The following is a 16,640-nucleotide window of genomic DNA, read 5'->3' on the forward strand; positions in this document are numbered from 1 at the left end:
CATGCTAGCAGGGTGTGTGCTGCATCCTATGCTGGGGAGGCATTCACAGAGGCCTCCTCAAGGTATGGGAACATTTGTTCTCTTACCTCGGGGCTGCATTGCAGTTGCACCAGGGTTGAAAAGTTGGATAGGATTGGGCCCGGAGTCTCTAGACTTCTCTTTGTTTTTGTGTCATCTATGCAACCCAAACCCTAATGTTTATCTATGTCATCTATGCAACCCTAACCCTTAACTCAAACTGCATTATTTTCTTATGAATTATTAATGTAAGATAAAATTAATTATCTGTTATTAATTCTTAAGTGAATTATAATTATTATAATTATTAGTGAATTTATTTTCTTATTGCTCATTATTTTCTTATTTCCTTTCAGTAACTCAAACTGCAATATTTTCTTATGTTTTTATTTCTACCATTTGTTAAAAATGGAAGGGAGGAACAGGGATAGAAAATACTGACAAAACATTGCCAAAACATCAGGGACACATTCCAGCAAATCTAATTGGTTTTTCCATTTACACAACACCTTTTGTCCCAAGACTTCAGGGCAGTTAATGATATTTAAAATATACAAGATACACATGTAGGGCAATTCAGTAAATATTTTCTCAGTAAGTCCCACTGCATTCAGTGAGACTTACTCCCTGGTAAGTATGTGTAGGATTGCAGCCTTGCTGAGCAATTCTGTATATAGTTATGCAATAGTATTTTCAATGGGACTTACTCCTGGGTAAGTATGGATAGGAGTGTTAGTCATTGCTAAGGCCCTAACCAGAGCTGTAAAGCAAGGGTAAAAACAATTCAAAGCAGAAGAAAAGAGAGCACAAAGGGGTACTAAGCCCCTTTTCCATGCACCATTTGCTTCCCACACCCTCTCCCCGCAGCCACATTCAGGCCCCCTGTATGTCTGTTCCCTAGACCAGGAATCTACATGCTCACTTGTGAGTTGCTTCCATTCTCTGATTGCTGGCAAAGTCCTTCAGGAGAAATTTGCCAGATAATTAAACCAGACCTGGAACTGTACTCTCTAGCAAGTATTTAATGTAATTGGTAATCCTCAAGCATTTCTTTTCCCACTTTGTCCCTCATTTGCTGAGCTTCTGTACTATTTTTTAGGCCCTTTGGTGTTGAAAAGGCATGTATTTGCTCACATCTTATAAAGTTTAACACACACACACACACACACACACACATCAATATCAGAACCTCAAATTAATTCCCGAAGCTGCTACTGACGGTGGCATTTTCCTGTTGACTACCTTTTTTTGTAGTTTATGAGGAGTTTGAATCTTACCTACCATGTGATTGCCTACAGCACAGATGCCTCCTTCCCCTCAGAAAGACCAAGAGAAGAAACAGCAGAACACTCGCACAAAATTCATTTCGTTCTCTTTTTGTGCCTGACAAAGTAGGTAGCTGCTTAGAAAAGGCTGCAGTAAGATTCCACAGGTAATTGTTTTCCCTCTAAGTGGTGGACACTCTCAAATAAGAGAGGTAAAAATATAAGAAACGGCTTCCAAGCCACTCTGAGGACTTTCAGCCTGACTTCTCCTTCACGGTCTTTATAAGGTGGTTCACATTTCCTGGTTCACATGCAGCCACGTAACATTTCACATTGTGAATGGTTTGCGTCTTCTAAAGAATTTCTTACTCTTCCTGGCACTCCTCAGGGGCAATTCCTGAGTTGCCACCTCAGTGAAATCAACTCTGTGCTTGGCTTTTCCTATAAGAACCAGGGAGTAGAAGAGAGTTTATTTTTTCTATTTTTCTGTTAGATACTTACAATATGGGGCAAATTTCAGCAATGGTACATGGTTGACATTATTAGTGAGACTTCAGTGGGAGAATGACTCCAAGTCTCTTATCTGTTTGCCCTGTTTCCAGGGCAAATGCAATCACTTTGACAGTGACAAAGGAGCGAAAAGAGTTAGAATGGAAACATTAGCAGCAGTGTTGTATGTCCGGAAGAAGTGCCCGTGGAAGAAAGTGTCCACAAGAGAGATTGGACAACAGGCAAACGATGAACTGAAGATGGAAAATAGCTACTAAAAATGCATCATCTTAAATGACACAAAAGGAGATTTTACTGATTTAAAATCAGTATCAGCCACAGCTTTGGTGAACATAATTCAGATTAATTTGAGCTCTTTGGTTTATCAACTTTCCTTTCAAAATACTGGGATAAAGCATCAATTTGCCTTCCTTGGTGTTATTAAGGTTAAGGCCTTTGTACTTAGTTTCCTATACTAAGGATAAGCCAAAATTAAGAACTTTTAAGTCCTACTGATGTCAGTGGCAGAATAGTGGATGCATTTTTAATTCCCTTCCACTACCTTCAATAAAAGGTATATGTGCTTTACTGCAGTGCTATCACATTCTCAAGTTCTATTCAGGCATGCAATAGCTGCTATACAGGAGCATATAGGGCACAGAGGGTTCTGACCATGAACTGACAATCATTCTGGCCATGATTTTGAGAATGCCGGATTCTGACCCTGTTCCCAGGCGGCACGGAACAGTCTCTGACTGCTCCATTCTGCTCAGATTTGCACCATGTCCTGAGGTGGCGCAGATCCAAGTAAATCTATTGGGGCCAGTGCAAGCGTGACACAGGGTAAGGGGAAGGTTTCCCCTTTAACTTGGGTTGCGCCGATTCTGGCTCCAAATTTGTGTTGGATACAGCACAAGCCCGCTGGCCTGCCTGTTCCAGCGGAGGTTAGGATTGGGCTGCCCGTGTATTTAAGGTTCGAAGATTAGCTAAAAATAATCCATAATCTGATTTATCTTAATTTTGCCATTTTTTAAGGGATGTATAATGATGCTGCATTTTCAAGTAAAGAAATTGACCCTGAAATGTAAGTTCTGTCGAAACAGAATAAACTAAATTAGCGTAGCGGCTAAAAAAGAGACTGAGCTGCGAATTAAGTTTTCCCTGATTTGCATCTTGCCTTTGCCAAGAACCCATATGTGGTCTTAGGCAAGCCATGCCCTCCCAGCCTTCCCCAGCAGCAGTATGGGGTTTCTACGGCTTCTCTTACAAGATTGTTGTAAGGGCAACATCAGCTGAACACACGTGAAGCACTTTGCAGACTCAGAAAGAGCTGTAAAAATCAACTGTGTGGCTGACCAGTGCTCAGCCCTGGGGCATTCAGGTCAGCCTACCCCTACCGTCCAGTCTGATCCAGAAGTAATTGAGGTGACATGATGATGTCTCCGCAGTTATTTCCAGTGCAGTTAAGAGTGAAGCTGGGCACTTCTTTGGAAGTGCCTGGCTTTGCTCTGACCCACCACGTGGAGAAAGGCTGCTGTGGGTAGGTTCTGAAAGGCCTATTGCAGCCTTTCTCTGCATGGTCAGAGCAGGACGAAGAGAAGGAGAATCTGCCCATCATTGCAGTCATTCTTGGTGTGGCTGTGCACCGCTTGGAGCGAGGCTGGCCACTTCTGCAGGCAGCCTCGCTGAGTGCAGCTCAGCCGCGAGCACGGGGGCAGGATTGTGGCAACTGGATTGCAGCTGCATTGCCGCCCCTGGAAGAGTGCCGCCTGTGGCCATGTGACCCTCCCTCAGCTGTGAAATTGAAAAAAAATGCTAGTATTATTATTAGAAGGGAATAGTAATCTCAGTCTAACGTCACTGTACATTGTTGAAGGGGCAGACTGTGTGTGGGGCTACTGAAGTGGAATTAATTTGCAGCCTTGACACAGTTTGATCAGGTCTTATTTATGCCTCATGGCAGTGATTTTCAACCTTTTCGTCTCATGGCACGTTGACAAGGTACTAAAACAGTCAAGGCACACCATGCTGTTGGTGGGGGACTCACATCCCCCAGTGGCCCTCTAATAAATAACTCTTCCTCCAACTCCTGCAGCACACCTGCAGACCATTCGAGGCACACCAGTCTGCCATGGCACAGTGGTTGAAAATGACTGCCTTAGGGTGCAATCTCCCTACCGTAGTGCAATCTCCTTCCACACGTCATGCAAATCAAGCCCCAGCCCACAGTGGTGGGGCGTGGGTTTGGTGCTCACTTGTAAGCTTGTTTGCTTCAGAATTTGACTTGCTTTTGGTATTCTGGATTTCAATATGTTTTCACTTGTATTACGTGGACATATTGCAATAGTGCTGTGGCCTGACTGCTTCCCTGAATTAATTTGTTCCCCCCAATGGCTCAACTATATATGTTCGGTTTTGCCCTGTTTTGCTTTGTTTAAATGTTTTAGCGTTTTAATGTTTTAATGCTTTGTTTGACGTTTTTCTTTTTACTTATTGTTGTGATATATTGTACATTTGTTGTGGAGCTTTGTAAGCCGCTTTGGGCATTTGCTTTGGCATGGGAAAGTTGGGATACAAATTTTTCAAATGAATAAATAATATTATAGATACATCTCATTTTTGCATTGCTTTTCACTTTTCTCTGGAGAGAGATCCAAAACTGATTACAATAAATCCTTACAAAAGCAAACTGGAAAGTCACAATTTAGTAAGATCCACTAGGATCAACCAAAGGCACTGAATCTTAAGCAAGCCTTACTTGTTTGAACACCATAATGCTTCATCAGAGTAATGTTAAGTAAAGACAAAAAGGGAAGCGGAGGAATGGCTGGTATGATGCAGTAGTCATTTTATATCTGTCTTAAACTGGAGTAAGGGGAGGTTTAGCAGACTCATGGTGACTAACTTCAATAGGTGTTAGACAGGATCTCAGCTGGCACCTAGGGATTCTGGTCAAGGAAGTGACTTGGGAATCTGTATAATAGTATGCTGAAGACTTATTTCAGTTGACCAGGCCATCCAATGGTTGAGCATTGCCTAAGGAGATCCAATTCCACCACCATGTTTTTTTGGGGGGGCGCACACCTACCGAGGCTAATCTGCATGGAGTCTGCTTAACTCCTCCTAGATGGCATTTTAGGGCTGTTATAAACAACAGACTTTCCGGAATATTACAGCATTCGGAGCTACCAGTACCTTGGTTGCTTTTGCTTAACATCAAGCATGATGAATTTTGGAGAGCCTGAAAGCTTGCTTAAGATTTCTATGACTTTTTGATTGGTCCTAATGAAGGTATTCCTCGATTGTGTTTAATCAAAACAATTCATATGCATAGCATATTGTTGATATGTATATGCAGACATAGTGTCCAACACGTACACAAGATTCTGGTGTCCACTTTATGCATGTTGTGAGGTCAAAAAGACAGGAGGAACCATGTACACCATCCTGAGATCTTGAGAGGAAGGGCAGTATAAAACTATGCAAATAAATAAATATGGGACAGCCACAAAGGGGTCAAAGTTTATTTCAGGTGGGCAAGCTTTGTCCCATATTAGATTTCTGAAAGAAAAATAGCATTATGTCTCATTAATACTTCCTAAATGTATTTTCTCTGAAGTAAGTCTTATTGATATCGATGAAGTGAAAAATTCTCTTCTTCATTGTGGTTCCATCACTGAGAGATGGGAATAAATCAATGAAGAACTGCTCTATGGGCCTGATCCTGTCCAACTTTCCAGCACTGATGCAGGGGACATTTGCTAAAATTGAGTGTTGGGAGAGTTAGGACAGACAAAAAAAAATTTCTTTACTCAGCATGTAGTTACTCTGTGGAACTCCTTGCCACAGGATATGGTGATGGCATCTGGCCTAGATGCCTTTAAAAGGGGATTGGACAAATTTCTGGAGGAAAAGGCCATCACGGCTTACAAGCCATGATGTGTATGTGCAACCTCCTGATTTTAGAAATCGGTTATGTTAGAATTCCAGATGCAAGGGAGAACACCAGAATGCAGGTCTCTGTTGTCTTGTGTGCTCTTTGGGGCATTTGGTGGGCCGCTGTGAGATACAGGAAGCTGGAGTAGATGGACCTATGGCCTGATCCAGCGGGGCTGTTCTTATGTAGCTGTGGCAACGGGGCATGCACTGAATCCTGCAGTTTGGGGGCAGTCACAGAGGCCTCCTCAAGGTAAGGGAATGTCTGTTTCCTTACCTCAGGGATGCATTGCAGCTGCATCAGAGCTGGAAAGTTGGATAAGATTAGGCCATTAATATTATATATATCTATATTTTTAATGCTTTCCACATGCGCTGCCTCCGATGCATTCTCGGCATCACCTGGCAGGACAAAGTTCCTAACAACACAGTCCTGGAACGTGCTGGAATCCCTAGCATGTATGCACTGCTGAAACAGAGACGCCTGCGTTGGCTCAGTCATGTCGTGAGAATGGATGATGGGCGGATCCCAAAGGATCTCCTCTATGGAGAACTCGTGCAAGGAAAGCGCCCTACAGGTAGACCACAGCTGCGATACAAGGACATCTGCAAGAGGGATCTGAAGGCCTTAGGAATGGACCTCAACAAGTGGGAAACCCTGGCCTCTGAGCGGTCCGCTTGGAGGCAGGCTGTGCAGCATGGCCTTTCCTAGTTTGAAGAGACACTTTGCCAACAGTCTGAGGCTAAGAGGCAAAGAAGGAAGGCCCATAGGGAGACAGACCAGGGACAGACTGCACTTGCTCCCGGTGTGGAAGGGATTGTCACTCCCGGATTGGCCTTTTCAGCCGCAGTAGACGCTGTGCCAGAACCACCTTTCAGAGCTCAATACCATAGTCTTTCAAGACTGAAGGTTGCCAATACAATATATTTTTAATATAGTTAATTTTAAAAAAAATCACTTTAAGCCTGAGAAGTGTTCTTTCCCCTCAAGTAACCACAGGAAACCCTGCAATGGGTTCCTCCAGTGCCTATGCCTTAGGATCCCTCTTGAAAAAATATACAGCATTCTGAGATATACCAAGCCGAAATAACACAATCAACATCTGAGTGGGGCTTAAATGTCACTTATGGGGGATGGCTCTTACTGTCGCTTCTGTAAGAACTTTGGGACCTACATCTGTATAGAACTCAAGGTGAATTGGGATGCTGCAATTTTATATCTGGCTTTGGTTGTTGAAACTGGCCCACCTCACCCCAGCAGTGTCTTTTCTAGTGGCTGTCTGCTGGTGTTCTTTTTGCATCTTTTTAGATTGTGAGCCCTTTTGGAACAGGGAGCCATTAGATATTTGATTTTCTCTGTAAACCGCTTTGTGAACTTTTTGTTGAAAAGTGATATATAAATACTGTTGTTGTTGTTGTTGGACAATCTTTTATTTTTAAGCCATTTCTGCCCAACATTGCATATACACAATAGGGAACAAATGTGTACACCTGTGGGCTGGGCAGAAATGTGTTTTAATTGGAAAAACCTTGTTTTATGCATTGACCACATTTGTGTATTAAGAGTGATGGCAGTTTGGTACAATTAATTCATCTCTGTTTGATACTTTCATTACTCTTAATAACCTTTCTAATTATAATTTTTGGCCCACTAAAAAAGAAACTTAAAACATTATACTAATAGGTCAGTAAGAAGTTTCATCCTGTGCAGGACACGGATGAAAGAGTTACTTTCATTTCTCCTTGCTTCAGTGCTACATTTTGTATTCTGTATAGCGGTCTAAATATTTGGGTGTTACAGTTCGCAAAAAAGTCTGTAATAAACTTTTACATGAAGGATATATCATGACGGGTTTTCCAAAGGAATCCTACACACAATTAACCTAAATCCCACCAGGATTTCAACATACTATAAATTCATTGTGTCATAAAAGCATGAGGGCTATACAATCCATACAGTTTGGGATCTTTTCTGAAAACCAATTCCACACCAATCTAACACGCAGTAAGTGTAAAAGTCAGTGCAAAGAAAAGAAAATATTAATCACTTTTGAGTTGTCACACAGGAAAAATGCAACTTCTGAATTTTTATCCTTCTTATTTTATCTTTCTTATCTGATGACTCTAAAGGTCAAAAGTGTCCAGAGTGGCTGAACATTCAGATTCAGAGTGCAGTGTATTTAACCCCAGGAGAATTACAGCCCTTAGTTAAAGGCATGCATTTCAACACTCATGCTCCCCACACTTCACACTTTAAAACAGGATTTTGCTCCCTTTGCAGAACAGTCTGCTGTAAAGTTGAATAGGTATTCATTGTTAAACCATTCTCATGGATCACTTTTACATGCCTATTTCATGGCAGGTCTGCCCAACTATCAGGCAAATTAGGCAAACTTCTGGGTTAAAGCCAAAGTTCCAGAGTGACCTGTCTATATGCTTCTGTAGCCTGCTAACTGGGCAAAGAAGCACTTTTTCAAGTGGCGCTCATATTTAGCAGGAGCAGAGTAACTGTCCTTCTTCACCCGGTACACCATCTTTTCAGGTGGCTGTTTGCTGGTCTTTGGGCATCTTTTTAGTCTCTGAGCCCTTTGGGGGCAGGGAGCCATTTAATTATTTGATTTTGTCTGTAAACCGCCTTGTGAACTTTTCTTGTTGAAAAGCAGTATATAAATATGATTCGGTGCAACAACCACTGTCTACATGGGAAGAAAGCTCACAGGCAGCTTAACAGCTCTTTTAACTGAGTGGCACACACACACACACATTGTGTTTGCAAGGACACAGTGAAGGGTATTCCGATCACCACCTGTATTTAGAAAGTATTCCCATCATCAGTTCCCCTTTTTGTAAGGTAAAAAATGGAAATATCTGAAAATAGGAATATAGTGGGCCAGTAAACTCTTACCAGCTACTTATAGGCAATTCTTACAACAGTATTCTTATCCATTCTTCTAGGCTAAAATCCTACACACTCTTGCTTGTTATTAAGCCCTATTGAACACAGTGAGAATTACTTCAAATGAAACATGCATACGATCACACTTTTTCAGTGCCGGTAGTGGGTTGCTGGAGACCCTGTTGCCATCTCTCACCTGCCCCATGACCTTGTGTTGGGCACTACCACTGCCAGAAGTATTGAGGGTTCCGGGGTTGGCCCAGCCAAGTGGACTCTCTGATGTGGATGGACCCAGTGCCCAACAGTGCCCAGTACCCACTGGTTGGCCAGTGCCCAACAAGGGGAACCCCTGATGCCAGCCTTGCATCATTTAACATGCAAATTTATTATGTTCAACACAGTCTAAGATAGAAGGCTTTCCTGTTATTGTGGTGAACATTGCCCAGCTCTTGCAGCCACAGATCAGAATTAAGTGGATTGCTCCAATCCAAAGGTTTATAGGACTTCTCATCTCTATGGAACTGAAGGAACTTCAAAAAGAAGCAGCTTCCCCATTCCCCCATAAAGGGATCTCTTTTCTGGGTGGTATATCTTTTAAAACCACCTGACAGTCTTACATCCAAATGACATTCTAGTGGATTCTCCATTACAGTCTTATCTCTGTTACAGATATTTATCTAAAACACATTTAAACTAGAAGAGTATCCATGTTCCTCATTGTAACTAAAGCAACAAAGGCCCAGACTACAGTACCAAACATGGGAAGTCCCTGATTGGATCTCCCCACCTTTGCATTTTAGTTAAAGATGTGTGTGAGTGAGCAAGAGAGAGCAGAAATGCTAAGAAACCAGGGTTTTCCTGATCTAAATCAGCCCCCTAAACTGCTGCTTGCCCTGCTGACAACAACTAGTAGTTTTAACCCAGAATTTGAATCCTGCTTTTCTAGCATGAAAATCAAGCAACTCATAAGAAACAAGTGAAAAAAACCAATAAACCCCACAATGTAGCAGCAGCAAACAGCAGCAACAAAAATACCAACAATAGGTTTTTTAAAAGCAAATCTATAAGTAAGAAAAGTGCACAAACCCAGGAAAGGAGGGAACAACAGACACCAAAAAGAAAAGAAAAGGCCTCCACTAAAAGCCAGTCCAAAAAGCCACATTTTCAGCAGCTGGCAGAGAATAAACAATGATGGGGAACAGAAGGCTACTCTCAGCATTATATTCCAGAGGGTTGGCCCCATGGAGGAACAGATCCCATCTTGCATGACTGTGTCAAACACCATGCATAAGTCAGCAGAAGTGGTACCGGGGGTTGCTTTAGGTCAGGCACTGGCTAAGGCCTGACACCCATCAGAGGCTCGTCTGGCCCGACCAAACCTCTGAATCCTTACAGTACTGGTAGCATCCAATGCACCATCAGGGAGTGGAAGTATCATGGGGAGACTTAATGCATGGCTTTGCTTGATGGTTCCTAGCAAACTAGGACCTGAACTGTTAGGCAGTGGGAGAGTGTGGAGAGGGGGAGCATATGGAAGAGACTGGTCTTAAATAATCAGGCCCCAAGCCATTTAGGGCTTAAAGGTAAGAACAAACTTGAATGAAACCCAGAAATAATGGAGATTTAGGCTACAATTCTGTGTATGCTTGATTGGTAGTAAGTTTCATTAAACTCAATGGGCTAACATGCATAAATCTGCACTGCAAATTTAAAAAGTTAGATAACTTGTGCAGATCAAATAGGATTGACTGTATATGTTCTGTCTGATCCTAGCCTTGGGTGCCCTTCGGGGAGAAAGGCAGAATACAAATCTATTAAAGTTGCTGGATGCTTTTCAAGGGATTACCAGATCCTTCTTCAGGAAGAAGAGTAGGTGCAGAAGACAACACTGGCAAAATACACTCCTAGTAAGAACTGCTACTTGGTATCCAGAATCAGCACCAGATGAAAAAGCACTTCCATGCTGAAAGTCTGAATGTTGAAGGGGAACCCCATTGTATACTTATACCTCAATTGACTAATCCCCTGGTTTCCACCATCTCGATAAAGGTCTCACATCCAGCTTCTTACTGCTGTCAGAGACATAAAGGTTTCCCTGATAACAATATGGAGGTGCAGACCACACATGGTGACGAGCGGGTAACACCAAAACAACCCACCATTGCCTCACCCCACCATGGTGCAGCAAGTCAGCTGGTCCAGAGGTACTATGGCAGGGCGAGGCAACCAACAGCAAGCCATCTTGGTGTCACCACTCAGATGGTGCTGCAGTAAGTGGTTGGTCTGCAGAACCAGCTCCATTCTTGAAGGGGAACCTGAGAAGGGGTGAGTGTGCCTGTCACCTCCACTTTGCCCTGTGCCAGCCCCTCCATCTGGCTCCAGTTGACCTTGAAGGCACACAGCGGCGCCAACCCCAGCAAGAGCAGCAGCAGCAGCAGCAGCCTCTGCAGTGTCTGCCCCATCAAGCCACTTCACATGTGCAAGTGTGCAGAGCCCCCGCAGCCAACTCCACTGCTTCTCCCCAGAGCTTCTGCCATGTCAGATAGGGTGGAAGTGGCCCTGCCAGGCCAGGCCAGCCCTGCCTCCCATTCCACAAAGGTTGCTGCCCAGGAGGAGTGTAGATCCTGGGGCAGATGAGATGACAGAACTTTGTGGCCACACATAGGCCAAGGACCAAGAGAATGAGTCACAGTCTCCCAGAACTATCCTGACTCATAGGAATGACCTAAGTACAGTACCCCATCCCTTTCTGATGGTCAAGGAGGACAACATGATTGATGGCATCAAACACCACTGAGAGATCCAGAAGAATCATCTCCCAGTGCAAGTAATCTAGGGCAACAAAAGCAGTTTCTGTACCCAAACTAAACCAAAACACAATCTCATTTCTCATAACTCCAACAGTCTGGATTAATCATAGAAACTAACCACACGCATTGTGTTATGGGTTTTCAGAAGCATGACTTTACCTCAGATGTATGAGGTTCATCTGCATGTGTTTCTAAACCAGATACAAATTTACTCATTATGCCATGTTTACTCAGAAGTAAGCCCCATTTTGGTTTAATGAGGCTTAATTCCAAGTAAGTGAACAAGGACAACAGACACAGGGTCCAATTCTATCCAGCTTTCCAGTGCAAATGCAACTGTATCAGAGGGCATGCTCTACTTCTTGCGGTGGAGAGGCAGTCATGGTGGCCTCCTCAAGATGGCCTTACTCAAGGTGAGCCATTACTCAACATTTTTCCTTACCTCGGGGGCTGCATTTTGGCTGCATCAGTGCTGGAAAGTTGGATAGGATTGGGCCCTAAATCACTTTGGATAAGCAACATTTCATAATCTGAATTATTGAACCTAATACTTTAATTTGTGTAGGATGTGTGATCTTAATGGTAAATGCCTCTGAGTTCAGTGGGTTAACTGAGTTCAATATTCTCAACTATACAGTACAGTATGTGTATACAACAGCAGGCGAAATCATTAAATCAATTTCTAAAAGAAGCAATGTAAAATACTGCATTCTGTCATGACTACAATGGTAGCAAAAGTCTGAATATGAAAAGACTGAAACTACCTCTCTCTAACACCTTATCTACTAACATTCTTCTTACTTTCAGAAATTCCTTCTTCAATATGCTTCTGTGTTCAAGATTGCTTTGTGAAATCCACCCTCTCTTCACTAAAAGAAAGTGAAAAAATAGGATAACTTAGAATTACACTTTGCTTTATTAAGGCTACCATCTTACACACACTTATCTGAGATGTGATGAAACTTATTTCTGAGTAAACATACATGAGATTGCACAGTAAGACAATCCTCTGAAAACAGGATTTTTTATGTGCTTATGGTAAGATGGATGTTAGGAAATCATCTTTGATTACCACCATCTTGTTGTCTTCCTTGCAGATTAAGGTTGTTGTCTTTCTTCACGGTACTGCTCCTCTGCTTTTACAAATTGCCTGACACTAAGAAATGTGTCCAGCTAAGTTTTTCCTGGCACGGAGATTAAAAGTGAGTAAAGTCACACAGGCAACATTTCTAGCTGTTGGGATGCTTGTAAAAGTAATGAAGCAGAATCAGCAAAAAATGTGGCAACCCAATTTCGAAAATGTGTACTGTAAATGACATTGATCAGAAAAGCAACTATGGATGAATTAATCAGATGCAAATCCAAGGTGTGTGAGTGCTACAGAAGATCCCAGGAGCTTTGCTAGACTCGCAACTTTGTTTTAGCACATTACAAAGATGTACCTCTGCCACCGCCGCCATTTTCTAGTCATTGACACATATATGTATACATGTTTTAAACATAACAATTCAATATGTTTTATTTATTGTAAAGACTTTCATAAGCTTTAAAATATATGCGGTTTAAAATAAAGACCATATTATTGTGAAATCATATAAAAACAGCAGATTAAATAAGAAATAAGACACCAGTGAGGCTGCTATCAAAAACAGAACATAATAAAAAGAGTATAGCATTAAAGGCAGGTAGAGCACAGCACTGTTATGTTAAAAGCAAGCTGGAATAAAAACAGCTTCACCAGATGGCTGCTCCATTTTGAACCAGCTAAAGCTTCTGAGCAGTCTTCAAAGGCAGCATTGTACAGAACACATTTGTTGCAGTAACTCAGATGAGATGTCACCAAGCTGTGTGTCACCATCTCCATAACCTACCTATTCAGGAATGGATACATTTGGCTCACCAACTGAAATTGGGCAAAGGCACTCCTGGACATGGCTGAAACCTGGACACTTAGGCTGCAATCCTAACCACACTTTCCTGAGAGTAAGCCCCACTGAACAAAATAGAACTTACTTCTGAGTAGACCTGGTTAGGATTGTGCCCTTAGGCTCAAAACCTGGTGCAGAAGCACCCACAAACTTTGAGCTACACGAGGCATGTACTAAAGTCTAACTTTAGTCTAAAGTCTAACTAATTGCACCAGTTCTTTACAGTATTTCAGGGACATATACAAAATTAGCTAATGTAGATGAGTCCTACACACACTTAGGAAACATACAAAGGTGTCAAATGCAAGAATCATATACTAGAAGCCAACGTCAGATCTGTGGCAGTTCTCTTATATTTAGCAAGGAGAGAGCAACGGTCCCTGTTCACCCCAGCATAATGCTTTTTTCAGTGACTGCTGGTGTTTCTTTTTTAGACTGATTTAAATCCCTTTTGGGACAGGGAACCATTTTTCATTTATTTTGCTTTGCAAACCACTCTGTGTACTTTGATTGAAAAGCTGTATATGAATATTATTTAATAATTAAATAATTTCCTGCCTATGTATTGTATTTGGAGGTTGAAAACTGCAATATAGCCAGGTCTATGTGACAGGGTTCTAAAACCCCTGCCTAGGGGGAGAAATAGGGTCCAATCCTTTCCAACTTTCCAGTACCAGTGCAGCCACAATGCAGAGGAGGCCTCTGTGACTGCCCTCCCCACCACAGGATGCAGTGCACCTCCCATTGGCACGGTTGCACCGGCACTGGAAAAATGGATAGGATTGGGCCCTAACTCCTCTATATTAAGAAACAATGTAGTATTCATTAAGCCAGGTGGCTTTGAACTCTGTTGTAATCATGCAGACGGATATAAGATGGATATGAACCACAGGTTGAATTCCATAGTTTAGTTAGCCAAGATGGCACTGACTCATCAGATGTATGTACTGCAGGCCCATAATCTGCTAACAAAGTTAATTGTTTAGTAAACTAAGGCCTCTGCACAAATTATGAGACAGCAAATATATATTTTACACAATGTCTATAACAGAAAATCATAGCTTTCACCTACCCAGTTCTGTCTTATAAATTCCTATGCAATCAGTGCAGTTGGAAATATACACTGCAGCCTGCATGCATACAATTTTTTTGTCACATGCACATAAAGATCCGAATTCACCAGTGTCTGTGCTCTTTATCTGGAGTTACACATGCAGCACCATAGTGAATCTAGAATTCTTCTAATCCGTGGTTTGATGGAGAAGAGGGCATGGGAGAGAGACAGAATCCTATGGTCCTTACCTCCTGCATAGTCAGTTGGTGGGTTTTCAGATTTTTTAAAGGGACTATATGGAATGCATACACCATGGAAACTTGAGAGAGAAAGACTTCTCATTCCTCAAAAAGGGTTGTTGTCCCAGGGGAAGGGTGATTTTTTTTTTTAATTATTCAATACACACAAGGCACAATGTGATCTGAACTGTTTTATGAAAGACACAAATTTTTGGGCACTTTAGAGGTTTGACTCTTTGTTGGGGGTAGCTCCACATGGGCAGCTCTAGCTGCCATATTGGGTCAGGAAAAAGCATGTGCAATTTCCATCTTCCCAGAGATACATATGCGATATCATGCTCATATAGTTCCCAGCAGGACCAGTAAAATGATTTATGGCTACATATTAAAAAAAAAAATTATGTGTGAATCGCCCCCTAATAAGTGCTTTTTCCAGACATACAATACTTTATAAGATGTAGGCGGTGACATTTAGCAGCACTGGAAAGGAAAACAAAAACTGTATTGGAGCCTCTTAGAAGATAGGGCCACCTAATTTGTTTACTGGAGGGACCATCCTCTGAAATGCTTGTTGTCCTTTCACGACCCATCTGTTGATACCAACAATTTTAACCCTTCCTCTTTCATTGTCCTAATAAGCCATTTGTTGGCAACCTAGTAACACGTTATCTCCTTATTATGGAATGATTCATTATTCGGGAATCAACAAATTAGGACATAAGGTTGTATCCTGAGCAGCCAATGGAAGGCACATTTAAATCCCATCTATTTCAACAGAAGAATCTGTTTTTCTACTCTCTCTCCCTTAAATCAGGGGTCTCTAAACCCTGGCCCAGGGGCCAGATGCAGCCAGCGGCAAGCCTCTATCTGGCCCGCAGCCAGCCTCTTGTCCCCTGAAAGCCCCTGGCGCACTTTGCTGAACATGACTGGAACTATGCTCTGGTTGCATTGGCAGGGTGTTCTAAGGGCCAGAGAGGTTGAATGAATGAGCCCATTCATTCACACATCTAAGTTCCATCTCTAATTTATTTATATAAATTTTATATTTAGATTTTTTTTTTCAGCCCTCAAAACCGTGCCAGACATTTGATGCGGCCCTCTGGCCAAAAAGTTTAGGGACCCCTGCCTTAAATCAATGGGATGGTGAGACATTAGAAATGTTTATTCTTGAATGAAAGACAGTGAGACTCCCAAGAACCAGCGCTCACTCATGAGAAATTAGCTAATATTTTCAAACTTCCAAACTTCTAAGCTTAATTCCTACTACTAGTAATAATTAAACTTATTAACATTTGTTAGGCACATTCAAGCCTATTGATTTCAATGGATTTACCTATGCCTCAATCTGCCCAGGACTGTAGCCTCAAATATTTGTCAGCCTGCTTTATATTTAAGTAAACCCCATTTTCCCTTCTTTTCCTTCGTCCATCTATTCCAAGGTCATTCTGAGTGTCATGTTCCACTTCAGTGCCCACAGTCTTGCCAGGATGGTATAGTGGTTCGGGAGCTGGACCTAGACCTGGGAGATCCAGATTCAAATCCTCGCTCAGCCATGAAGCTTCCTGGGTAACCTTGGGCCAGTCACTATCTCTCAACCTCACCTACCTCACAGAGTTTTGAGGACAAAAGAAGGGGAGGAGCTATGCACACCACTCTGAGCTCCTTGAAGGAAAGGTAGTATAAGAATGTGAAAAATTAATTAATTAATAGGGAATACACAATGCAGGGCTTTCCTTATTTCAGTTCAAGCTACTTACCTGGAGAAATAAGATACATTAAGAACATAAGAAAATAAGAAGAGCCCTGCTGGATCAGGCCAAAGGCCAGCCAGCTTCCTGTATCTCACAGTGGTCCACCAAATGCTTCAGGGAGCACAAAAGACAGCAAGACACAAATTGCGCCCTGATGCCTCTGCATCTGGCATTCCAAGGCAGTCTGCTTCTAAAATCAGGAGCTTGCACATACCTATCATGACTTGTAACCCAACTTTTCCTCCAGAAATTTG

This window comes from Tiliqua scincoides, chromosome 6, assembly GCF_035046505.1.
Source record: "Tiliqua scincoides isolate rTilSci1 chromosome 6, rTilSci1.hap2, whole genome shotgun sequence".
Taxonomy (NCBI): domain Eukaryota; kingdom Metazoa; phylum Chordata; class Lepidosauria; order Squamata; family Scincidae; genus Tiliqua; species Tiliqua scincoides.